A 14,294-nucleotide genomic window follows, 5' to 3' on the forward strand; every position below is an offset into this window, starting at 1 on the left:
CAATGTATTATTTTTAAGAAAAGTATAATCATTTCAAGTAAGTCAACAAAACAACAATTTTTTTACAGCTCCTATGTGATCAACAAATTCCGTCTTTAATTTGTTATTATTGATCATTAATTTATAATATTTGTATATTTTAAATATATCAGTATTATAATAGTATCATAGCGACGGTAGAGTTATAGTTGTAAAAACTAAATTCTATATACTTACTATTATTTATTTTTTTTGTTGAACGGTGCTTGTGTCAAGTTGTATTTTATTCTCTCTTCTATTTCATCTACTGATGCATTTTTGCATAATTTGTTACTTTTTTTAATACAATCTGAAAAATAATACTTTATTTATACAACATAATATCTTATTTCATCTAATTTTAATAAATCTATAATCTAAGACCAGGTGTTTCATAAAAATAATTAGTTTTTATGTAATAATTTTTCAATATTAATTCATATAGTAATTATTTTTTGAATATTATTGTTTGTTAATAATTAACAAATAGCCATCATATTTGATATTTATGAGAATATAATCAACATAAATATAATTATCATTCAATAAATATGTGTATACACAACTTACCAAAAATAACAGCGCATAAAAATAAATTATTGAATTTGTTTTTCCCCTTTTTTCCGGTAAATGAATATTGAGACATAAGTTCATCAGTAAATAATTTATTCATGATTCTTTTGACCATCAATTTTAAATTTTTTCCTCCGGTACAAGATAATTCATTTACCTAATCAATAAGCATTTAATTTAATTTAAAATTATTTAAAACATTATCATTAATAAATACTTAATTACCAATTTGTTTCGAAAACATTTGTCCCCAGAGATCTTATCCTCAAGTGTATTGAGATCTATGATGTTATCAATAGGTAATGGGCAATCTGTTAAGTCATTGAACAGACTTTCGGTTAACGTTTCAGAATTGCTGTAGTTATCAGCTGCATTTTCAATTTTCTTGAGTATCTCTGCTTGTCCAGATTCCAAATACCTTACCTCGTTTGTTATGAATGTAAGCATACGTAATACCTGCTTTTGAAAATCTAAAAATATAATTATAATACCTAATATAATATATAATTATTTAAATTCAGTTTTCAATCAAATAAATGTTTTAAATAAAATAAAAGGTGGCATTTTATACAAAAATAAATTTAATAATATGTTAATATTATGTAGATATGAGAAATATGATATAATATATATGTATATATATATATTATATCAAGAAAATTTAACAAATACAATATACCTAATATTTTTTAATTTTGATTTTTAATAGGTAATTAAATCTTAATTTAATAATAATAATAATAATAATAATAATATTTATTTTGCAAAACAACAACAAGTGACACATTATATAAGTAAGTAAAATAATTATTTGCAGCACCCCCTAAAAGCAAAGCTTGTGTTGGGGGAGCGGTTCTTATATTATATTAACTTAAAATTAATACATAAATAATAAATTAGTAATAGTTGTTATTAATAAGTACCAAAGTATATATATACAATATTATAACCAGAGTAAAGATAAGAGTATAAAAAACAAAATATATTATATTTAAAAACATAGTATTGAAGTTAACAAATTATTATATAATAGACGGATCAAGATTTTTAACATACTTTTTGAATGACTTCAAATTATTAAAATGGCTAATGTTGATATTTAAGATTTGACACAGTTTTAGACCGTTATACAAAACACTCTTTTGACCAAAAACTTTATTATAATTAGGTAGGCATATGTTAATATTATGTTTATATCTTGTATAATGATCATGATCAAAAGAAATAATTAAATGTTTATTTTTATAAAGTAAAACAAGTGTATTAAAATTAAAAATATGCCTAAAATCCATAACTTTTAGTTCTTTATAAATTAATGTAGTACTTGTTTGAAATGAAAGATTTAGAAGATATTTAACAATGCAGTTTATAGTTGTTAATAATCTAGATAGATGATTGTTGTAAGTTCCTCCCCATATTGATATACCATAAGTAAAAACTGATTGTACCAAGGATAAATAAATAATTCTTTTATATGAGTTATTAAAAATATATTTGACTTCTTTAAAAATGAAAAAGAACTTACGTAAAATATTGTTTAAGTAATTGATATGACTATCCCATTTAAATCTACAATCTAGAATTAGGCCAAGGTATTTTACCTCCTTAACATTTTCAAGAATAACACATTGTGACTTACATGTATTGCTAAAAGCTGAGACACATTTTAGTGAATGGACTATTAATTTGTTAGTATTCAAAGTATTACACTTTTGTGGATTAAACAAAATGTATTTGGACTTCAACAAGTTTAGTTTTAATTTATTTTTGCAAAACCAGGTATAAATATTATTTTGGATTCTATTTGCTTCATAATACAAACTATCTGTTGTTTGTTCAGATAATAAAATCGCAGTATCATCAGCATAGCTTAGAATTTCGGTATTTAAATTAGTATTGATTTTAAGTAGATCATTTATAAAAATTATAAATAATAAGGGACCTAGGACTGTGCCTTGTGGTACACCACAAGATACATCTAGAATATCACTATATTTATCATTTAGTTTAACTCTTTGAGTTCTATCACCTAAGAAGGATTTAATTAAATTATTAGGTAAACCACGAATACCTGCGTTTTCTAATTTAAACATCAATAGCTTATGATTCACACTATCAAAAGCTTTCTGTACATCTAAAAATATACCCATTACCTTATTATTATTATCAATATTATTCCTAACAAAGTTGTCTACCTTAAAAAGTGCATCTATAGTAGATAATCCAGGCATGAAGCCAAATTGACATTTGGAAAAGAAACATTTTTTATTTAAAAAATCAAGTTATCTGTTTTTTATACATTTTTCAAAAATTTTTGATAATGTTAGAGATATGGATATCGGCCTATAATTGCCACACTCTAGTTTGTTACCTGCCTTAAATAAGGGAATTACAATACATTTTTTAAAATTTGATGGATATTTACCTGTTGATAGAGATTTGTTGAAAATAATTGACAATGGTAATGAAATGGTTTTAGATGTTTTTTTTAGTATGTAATTAGACAAATTATTTTCATAAAAAGAATTATAGTCTTTTATTTTATTTAAGTGTAACATTATTTCATCACTATTTATTGGTTTAAAAAACAAACTATCATTTATAATTGCATGGTCATTAGGTACATGATTTATGTGTTCTATTTCTAAATTATTCCCAACATTGATAAAATATTCATTTAATGTATTACAGATTTCTGTTTTTGATTCAGTATTACAACCGTTTTCCATTGTTATTTTATTAATATCACATGTTTTGTTTTTAGTTGATTTACCTATTACCTCATTAATAATATTCCATACCTGTTTAACATCAGATTGAGCTCTTAATAATTTACCTTGATAAAATAATTGTTTAGCTTTTCTTATTAATACATTTAATATATTTCTATATTTATTATAGAATTGTTTAAAGCGTGTATCAAAAGGCCTCAATTTCAATTTCGCAAACAATTTTTCTCTATTTCTTATAGAAGTTATTATACCGGTTGTAATCCATTCTTTTAGCTTTGAAATTTTTTTCGATTTAAATTTATTTACAGAAATAGTTGAATGATAAATAAATTTATTTATTTTAGAATTAAAAACCTCGAGCATAGAATCAACATCATCAAAAGACATAGTGGAACACCAATTTTCTAAAATAATAAATTTATTTAAAAGTTCGATATTTATTTTTTTTATATATTTTACATTTTGACAATTATTTTGGACTTTAAACATTTCGCCAGATAACATTAGTGTTGTAGCATAATGATCAGTTATATCACATCGTAATATGTTTGAACTAATTTTATTTGATTCTACATTTTTAACAAATATATGATCAATGCAAGTATTTGAGGACTCAGTGATTCTGGTAAAATTATTTATACATGATATGTATTCATGTTTAGCCAATATGTTTAAGTAATCATTGCTAATATTTGAAATTTTCATTATATCAATATTAATATCGCCACATAAAATATTTAGATAGTTATTTTTATTCTGAGATAAGAAAAGGTCAAGATTATTGATAAAATTTTCAAGATTATCATTTGGCGATCTATATATACAGATTAAAGAAAATAATAATTCATTAGATTTGATTTTAAGATGTATTGAATTACAATTTAATATAACATTTTTTTCAATTTGAAGAATATTTAGGGATTCTTTAATTAATATTGTGACCCCATCACTTTTATTTAACGTTCCCAGCGAGTTTATAGATTTATAACCTTAATTTATTAGATGGGTATGGTAAATTAAATAAATGAATATGAACATGCATACAGATAATGCAATAATACATTCAATATCAATTATATTATTGATGTTAAATTTTAATCATTCACTAAAACAGTAATATACCTTCAGAATTATTAGTTAGATTGTCCAACTTTAATGGAGACCAACCATTTTGCTTTTTTCTTTTGTTTAACTTGATGGTTTTATCTGATAGACGTTTAGTGGCTACAGGTGGTGAACAGTTAGGTTCCTTCGAGGGTTCCTTGTTATACATCAATATATTTTCAGAATCTATACCTATCAATACAATAGTTAAAAATAATATCAATAATTATAATATAACAATAGTTGAATAGTATAATACTAATAGTTCATTAAAATAATAATATACCTTCAGAATTGTTAGTTATATTATCCAACTTTAATGGAGACCAACCATTTTGCTTTTTTCTATTGTTCAATTTGATGGTTTTATCTGATAGACGTGCAGTAACTACAGGTGGTGAACAGTTAGGTTCCTTATTATACATCAATATATTTTCAGTATCTATACCTATTTTTGATAAAATAAATAAAAATAATATTAATAATTATAAAAGTACATTTATAAATAATTGCTATTTTTCAAAAATGGCAAAACAATAGTAAAATATAATATCACGTTACCATTAATAACAGCTACAGGTACATTTAAGACTGTTGGCGACGAAGAACAATCATTTGAATGTTCAGATTTAATCATATCAGATGTACTTAACTTAGATTTATTATAATATGGAAAATCTTCATTATCAGAATCTAAATTAAAATCAAATGATCATGTTAAAGTATTAACTGATACCTATGTCATTACATTTTATTCATTATAATTGTTTAGTTATGATACACAAAGTTAAATAAATTTAAATCAATGGTAGGTATTTTAAAATAAGGTACAATATATTGCATTTGCTAATTTTTTACCTAAAAACATTGGACAGGAATTGGTAGATGAAGTAGGCGAATGCACAATTTCTTTTTTTCTAGTAGTACTAACAGTTTCTTCGGTCGATGATAAATCAGACATGATCATAGCTTTCTTAGTTTTATTTTTAGCTTCAACTAATGAATCTACAATAACAATAGTTTTATCTTTAAATAATGAATTTAATACAAGCATATTCACACTAATTTATACAAATGTACAAAAATAGTAGGTACATACCTATTTAATATTGATCTAACATGAACAATTAATAGGATATTAAATTATATTTACCAATGCCTTTGTATAGTTCTCTGCTTTTTAAATAAGTAAATTCAATTTCATTAGGCATACATTTTTTTTCTATTAGCCTTGAAGCTGTTTTATATTTTTTAGGCCAAGCACAAGTCCCGTGTTTTTTTCCACCCAATGTCCTGGGACCGTTTCAACCGTGTTGTCATCAAAAAAATGAATGATGGAGTATGGCATATTGAAAAAAAATAAAACATGCACACACTAGGTGCTACACAAATTAGGTATCCTAAAATACAATACAAATTTTTAATATAACTAAATTTATACATAAATAAAACAAAGATATTAAAATACCTAAATACATAAATAAAACTGTTTTTTTTTTTTTTTTTAGTTACATTTATTAACTAGGTAAATGAATATTATTATAATTATATATTTTGAAAGCCTTATTCAATAATTTACTGTACAAATAATTATTTATATACACATGTTTTAATAAACATATTAATTACCCAATGAATGTAGGATTGGTAAAGCAATTTGTTTATTATTGTGAAAATTGAATACTATATATTTTTGAAACAAGTGATCTATAGTAATAGGTACAATATTGTCTGACAAATTTGAAACATATGCTACTCCTAGTTTTACACTATTTATCGGTTTGTCATATAAGGGTTCAATGTATTTGAATAACTTGGCAACAAAAAAATGTATACCTGTTTTATGATTACAACAAATATTTAAGACTTTATAAATATGTAATTTCCCTTCTTTTGAAAAGCCAATAAAACAATCTGTAATTGAGTTAGTTTTAATTTTAATATTATTGATAATGACAATTTGGAATTGTGAAGTAATATTGCCCAATATTGGCCCATTATTATGAGGTTTCTTATACTCAATAGAACAATTAGATATAATAGGTTTGTTACTAAACTCAAGAAATTCTTGGTATCGCTTAATGACTTGTTCCAAAGGTTTTTGATGTTTACGAATCATTTTTTTTAGGGACTTCATATAGTTTTCAAACGGAAAACAAGACGAATCATCTAAAGGACCAAATTTTTTGTAGTCATCGACAATATGAAGAAGCCCATGTACATTGTGAGACATAAATTTTTGTCCATATATTATACCAAATTTTTGAACGAAATACGACAATCATTTTTCAACGAATTCAATAAGTTCATCACTGCTATTTTTAACTAAAAGAATCCTAAAGCAAATATGCAAACACATGAAATGTAAATAGCATTCATTGTTAAGAATATCTTTTAAAACTATAGGACCAATATAAAGAAGAAATAGTCTAAATTCAGTGGCTTTCCATCTAGGAACTTCGTTTAACCCTCTCGGAAATCTAGAAAAATCAGAAGTCATGGAAGATTTTAGAAACAACAAATTACCTGATATTTCTTGTACTTTACGATTTTGTAAACGAACAGAAATGGGTGATCCTTTTATAATTCCTAACCACAACATAATTAATTTCTTAACTACGCCTAAGCATGTTAGGTGCATGTAATCCAAACTTAAACTATATACCATATCAAATTCTGGAAGCTCTGTCAAAATAGATACACATTCAGTCACATGATACTCTTCGTGTGTACGATTAATGAAATCTAAATGAGTTTTTTTAATGAATTCTTTATCTGGAAAACATACCCTATTATCTAAATAGATTCCTTCAACATTACACCTAGTACATGAATAGAAACCACTGTGCCCTTTAGTTTTTAGAATATAGCTTTTTGCTGGGGCATCGCAGCAAAAAAGTTGTACCTACTTTTTTAGTTCCATTGAGGGTTTTAAAACCGATTTTATATAGATCCTTAAACTCATCAATCATGTCTTTTAAAAATAAATTACTATCCTTTGCTTTTTCTTTACCCCAATATAAACCAATTAAAAAAATTTTAGGTTTTCCAGGTAAATTACGCACATATCCTAAAATAGGCCAAAAACTACTTTGAGAACTTTTCGTTAATGGTAAGCCATCGATACCAATAACAATTTGTATTGTTTCATCATAAAATTGAGACCAATCACCCAAACTTTTTAAACCAATTTCTGTACCAAAATGATAATATATACCTGGTGAAATAATTTGGACTTGCTTGGTATCAATATGTTTGTTAGTTTTAAGAATAGTTCTAGCATCCTCGGGGAAAAAATTAAAACACTTATGTTTTTTCAAAGTTTTTAATAAAACAGAAAGAGCTATATTAGTTATGTTATATGAAACTGCCCAATGACATAACATTTTTAAAATAGGATCTCTATCATCAGTAAAATGATCTGTTAAGATAGTTTCATCTTCATCAAAGTTAGAATCAGATGAACTTTCATATTGTAATACAAATTCATCTTCAACAGTTTCAATTGTACTAGAAGTATTACAAGATAAATGTGGGACATTATTACTTTCATAAATTAAAGAGCTACTGGGTTCGATTGAATCACTTGTATTATTTATAACACTATTAAAAGGTACAATTAATTCATCTATTGGATTTTGAGTTTCTAAATATACATTAGTGACTTCCATTTCTTCCAAAAACCTTCTACGTTTTGTGGATTTACTAGGATGTAATGACATGATTAAAAAGGTATTATTAATTTAGATAATAATATTATGTATGAATTAAAACTTTCAAAACTAATAAAGAAACTTACTTATCATTAAAATGGAGAAATATGATAAAATAACATTAAAAAGTATTATAGACCAATTGTGACGTATAAAAACGTGCGGTAAAAAGCATACAACAAAAATCTAATGAAGAGTCTAAGTTTAATATTGTTAATATTATACTTTAAATGTTTTAAAATAGTACATACCTGTATATATATGAGTGATGACTCGTTGTTACTCGTTCACACTTAAAATTTAATAACACAATTGTAAGGTAAAGCACAACAATTTTTAAGAGTTAACAGTAAATACTAAATTTTTCAAGTGACGGCGTATACAAATATGCGAAAAACAAACGAATACACGAGTATAATATAGTGATAGTACCTACCACTATCCGACGACCGTCTATACTCTATACTCTATAGACATCTAGCCTTATCTGTCAGACATTCTGTCTTCGCCAGCTAGCAGGTGAATTAGTCAGAATAACTGGTAACTGGACGATTAAAAATCGAAGATTAGTTATTTTTGTCAATTGTCAATTATTATCAACTTATTAACGGTCTACGCCTAATAAAATAAATGGTACGGACAAAATGTAGATATCGTGGAATTTATTTTTGTATAGCTGTGGGTTTTTCACGGCCGTTTTATTATTGTTCCAATACGAATTAAACGAAACCGATCGTCATTCGTCACCCACAGTCAAATTATATATATATATATATATGTGTCAACTGTCAATGATGTATCATAGCAGTGTGTGTTTTTCAATTTTTAAGTTGTAATAAATATAATTTAAATGCATTTTTAAAGGTATTTTTTGAGAATTTTGTCATTAAAATCCCAACCCTACTTATTAGGTCGATATAGAAAATAGAAATACTTCGACAACCGTCGGCCGTCCTTGCGGCTTCAAGTTTGCACTCTTGTGCCTTGGAGTTTGTAAAATATTGTTTTCGACTGTATTTAAAAATTGCAAAAATCAGGGCTAAATATAATATGCATAAAAGTAGGGCCCTAGTAAAACCTAGCAGCTAACCCTTTGGTTTTTATTATAATTATTATATATATAAAATACATCTAATGTCTATAATTATTAAATATTTTTATACACAAATAATTTTTAAATATTTTAATATCATTGGTTTTTTAAATTCAATTATCAAAAGTTTATTAAATATATTTTAATTATAAAACTACAAACATATAAATTAAGATTATTTTTAACTTATAATAAATATTCAAATAAGAATATTTAATTTTTAATAAATTTTAAACATTTAATAATTATTGATTTAATTGAATTTAATACCAAATGTTTATTAAATATATAATAATTATTAAAACTATAATAATTAATTAAAAAGTTTACTAAATATTGGGTAAATATATTATCATAAATATTTCATTTAAAATTACAACTAAATATTTATTAAATTGTTTTCATTGGAATATGCTGTGTGGGTTATATATCCCACACAGCATAGATATATTTATTTAATGTTAAATAAATATTTGAGAAAATATTTTAATCATTATTAAATATTGTAATCTCATTAACAACACATTTTTAAATATTTTATTTTGATTAAATAATCATTTAATGAACCTTTTTGCATTTTCAAATAAATATTGAAAACCAATGTTAATTAAATATTATTTTAAAAATAGTTATTTAATATTAAACATCCAAAGTTTAATCAACATTTTACAAAAAAATGTTAATAAATGTTGGCCTAAATTGTTTAAAAAATATTGAAAATCCAATATTTAATTTATATTGCATGCCACCTACTGCTTAATGTATATTTATAAAATAATAAAATACCTAATAAATAATAATAATAATGTATTTATTTATATATTTTAATACAAAATATACATAATGTAGAATATAAAAAAGTTGTTCAATTTAGTTATTATTGTATAATATTATATAGTTATTATATTATTAATTTATTATACAATTTAATAATTATAAAAAATGTAGAATTATTTATTTTTTTCAAGTCTTTTAATATTGAAAGGAGCTTGTGCCAATACATATTTTATAACTTCCTCCATGTCATTTTGAGTAATATTTTTGAATTTATGATTGTGTTTAACTGCATCTGAAAGTACAACATATATTGAATTATTATTAGTATAATAATATACACAGTAGAGTCTGTCAGTAGGTAATTATATAAGCAATTTAATCTAACATGCTCAGTAATCAATTTAACAAGTCGGTTATATTATACTTAGTATAGTAGTACTATAATATTAGTATTAGAATTAAAATGATATGAAGTTTTTTATTTTAAGATAATAGGAAGTTAGATAGATGTAAAAATATGTAGAGAAGAAGAACATTAATAAATATATGCATGCATTATATATTATATTATATAAACTATAGTAATCTCGCAAGACTTAGTCACATTTATGTCAGATTATTGACCATTGAAAATAAATCTTAAAACTATAAATCCATTAAACTAATTTAATTTTAGTTAACATACCAAATATGACTGAACAAACAGCTAAACTTGAAAATTTCTCCTTTCCTTTTTTCCCACTAAATGAATACAATTTCAACAAATCATCTGTAAAGAGCTTACTCATAATTCTTTTTATCATCGATTTACTATGTTTGCCACCAATGTAAGATAGTTGATTGGTCTTAAAAAACAGAAAATTATTTTATTAACTATGTGTTATATAATAATATTAAAATAATAAGAGCAGTAAATATGTAATGTACTATAGGATCTTTAACATTAAATTTAAAATTATTAAAATACCATACAATTAATTAAAAAAATTTAAATTATAAGAAAATATTATGGAACTGTCAAGCGTATTATTGTAAAGAAAAAAAACCTTATATAAATAAAAAATGTTAACATTTAAAAATTTTTTATAGTTCCTTGATTAAAATAAAATTATATATTACAATAAGCTAAAAAAACCAATTTTTCAACAAATTCCCAGCTCTAATTAAAAGTAATTCAATGTTTAAAATACTATACCAAATTAATTCTGAATGCGCTATCACCAGATATTTTATCGTTAACATCTCAAGGTCACTTATATTATCCATAGGTAAAGTACAATCACTCGTATTGTTCAATGATGACATTTTATCAACATCATTAACATAATGTGTAATATCTTTACATTTGGACTCCATGTATTCAAATCTCTGACTTAATTCTAATTGATTGTTCACAACTCTCCTTAACTCGTGCTTAATAAAAGCCAATCTATGTAGGACATCTTTTTGAAAACCATAATCTATATTGCAGGAAATTATAACACTACATTTTTACGATTGTTCTTAATAACTAATGTCCTACAATGTATTTCTTACCCTCAGATTTATATGACATTTTATTTGCTGAGGCTTGATTATCAGAATCTAATATATTAAAATTGTCATTTGTTTTCACAAATTGCTCACTCATTTTTAAAATACCTGCAGAATAATAATTATTAATAAATATTGTGTAATTATTAATTTTTCTAGTAAGAAAATTATTTATTTACCCGGTTGAGATTCAATGGGTTTTGTAATATTTTGATCAACTTGTATAGAATCTGCTTCAACATTTGTGTCATTATTATTGCCAACACTATCCTCATCACTATCGATTGTATTATTGTTAAATGGATTTTTGGTAATAGTATCCTCTATTACTGTAAATTAGATTATAAATTATAATATAATTCTACATTAATATTAAATTATGTTACAGTGAAAGATAAAATACATCATAGACAGGAAATGTTATTAAAAACACATTTTGTACAGAATTGTCATGATTTACTGCCCAATGTTGTCATTTTCAACATGAAAGCCTTATATTGATTATTATAATAATATGTTACATATTAACACTTAACATACCTTCTTTTACATTACTATAAGAAAGTTTTCTAGAAATTGATTTGTTTTGTGAATGTTGATCCGTTTTCTTACAATAGTTTACACTTTCAATATTTTGAGAAATCGGATTTATCAAAACTATATGAACATATTGTGGTATTATTTTTATTTATTATTTTATAGTATATAACTATTTAAGAAAAGTATGTTTAACCCATATTTACTTTTTTTTGGAGACGGTGACCAACCACTTATACGTGTTGTACTCCCTGCAGGTGTATTATTCTTAGTCTTAGTTTTATGAGAAAAAGTACTATTGTCATCATCATCTTCAGATGCTAAATAAAATTACAAAAAAAAAAAAAAAACGCTTTTTTTAAAAACTTCCAAGTACTAACATAGGTATTTAATATACCTGAATAAGTTGGGCACGAGAAACTAGGCATCATCATATTATTTGTTGTAGTTTTAATCTTCCGTTTAGTCCTTACATTATCATAGTCTTCAGCGGATGATATATCAGTTTTAGTTAAACCTTTTTTGGTCATTTCTCGAGCTTTAAGCAATGAATCTACAATGTTTAAAATATAATAGGTCATATAACAACTATGAATATGAGTATAGTATGAAATATCAACAGGGTTCATTGATGTTCTTATACTGAGTATTTATAATATATATTTTACTAATAAGGTTATATTATAAGCAGAACCCATATCTGTCTTGCCAAAAGCTATTTAGTGCTAATAATAGTGACATGTAAATTTGATTGAAGATGAACAACTATGTATGAAATAGTATTAAGCTTAGATTAATAAATATAAACCTACTTTTATGGATTACTTATGAAATAATGGTTAAACATACATGTTATTTTTCACTTTGAAAAACTTTTTAATAGGTATATTCATAGTTATGAAAAAACCAAATTTCTATTGGAAAAATTATAACTTTTAATCATAAAACCTTAACACTAATCAGTTAAAATGGTCAATATTTTGTTGAAAATGTATACACTTTGTACATAAATGGATTAGAACACAATGAGCTATCTTTAATCATTACAGTAGATTTGTTCAAGTGTTTTTTAATGCACAACTTACAAGTGGTGGTGTATTTTAAGTACAACAATCCCCAATTTGGAATGTAAATTAAAAATGAACCAATATATCCATAAATAAAAAAAAACTCTTAACTAAAATAGAACACATATACCTACCTAATAAAAACTATATTTTTAAATAATTTACCAGTTGTTTTCAATACTCTGGCATTGAAATAGGTATACTCAACCTCGTTGGGGACACTTTTTCGCTCAATTAGTTTTCTAATTGTAGAATAGTTTTTAGTTGTTGGCCAGGCACACTTATTTTTTTTCAGCCAATTTGTAGGAACAGCTTCAAGCGAATTATCTTCAGTAAATTCAACAACTGAATAAGTATTCATTTTTATGAAATTCTAAAATATAATACATACAGAATATAGAAATTTATTTTTTTATTTATTAGCTTACTAAAATTTCACACATTCAGCAAATACAAATTACATAATAACTGATAACACAAAAATATTTATAAAGAGACAAAATAATAAAATTATATTAGAACTAATATTAAAACGATTATAACAAATAAAGAGAAAAATAAAAAACTATTCATAATATGTATGTATAATAGGATATGCAATACTGTGGTTGAGACTATTATCATACATAATCATATATTTAGAAAATTCAGTATGTTCTATATCAATCATTGTAAAATTTTTTGATAGATCACCAACTACAGCTATACCTAACTTTAGACTGTTAATGGGTTTATCAAAAAATGATTCAACCCGAATAAATTGTTTACTTAAAAATACATTATTACCTGTACAAGGATCATAACATATGTTAAGGATCTTAAAAATGGATAGTTCGCCTTGTTTTTTGAAACCAATATATACATCAGACCCAGACTTAGTATTAATTTTAAGGTTATTTTTATAAAGAATTTGAAATTGAGGTCCAGTATAATGTTCAGTTAAAGGACCATTGTTATGTTCTTTTTTGAAAAGTACATTGCTATTATTGTGAACCAATGGTTTGTTGAAAGTTATAAATTCTTGATAACGATTTATCACCTGCTGCAAAGGTTTTTCGTGTTTCCTAACCATTTTCTTTAAGAACTTCATGAAATTTTCAAAAGGGAAACACGAGCAATTATCAAGGGCTCCATATTTTCTGTAATC

General features: G+C 24.3%; 2 pseudogenes; both read right to left on the reverse strand.

The window, feature by feature from the left end:
- Positions 1-218: 218 nt before the first annotated feature.
- Positions 219-5,775, reverse strand: LOC114123023 (uncharacterized; annotated as a pseudogene).
- Positions 5,776-10,195: 4,420 nt separating this feature from the next.
- On the reverse strand, positions 10,196-13,508 carry LOC126554132 (uncharacterized; annotated as a pseudogene).
- Between the last annotated feature and the right edge of the window lie 786 nt (positions 13,509-14,294).

Source organism: Aphis gossypii, unplaced genomic scaffold (assembly GCF_020184175.1).
Source record: "Aphis gossypii isolate Hap1 unplaced genomic scaffold, ASM2018417v2 Contig00434, whole genome shotgun sequence".
NCBI classification, from domain to species: domain Eukaryota; kingdom Metazoa; phylum Arthropoda; class Insecta; order Hemiptera; family Aphididae; genus Aphis; species Aphis gossypii.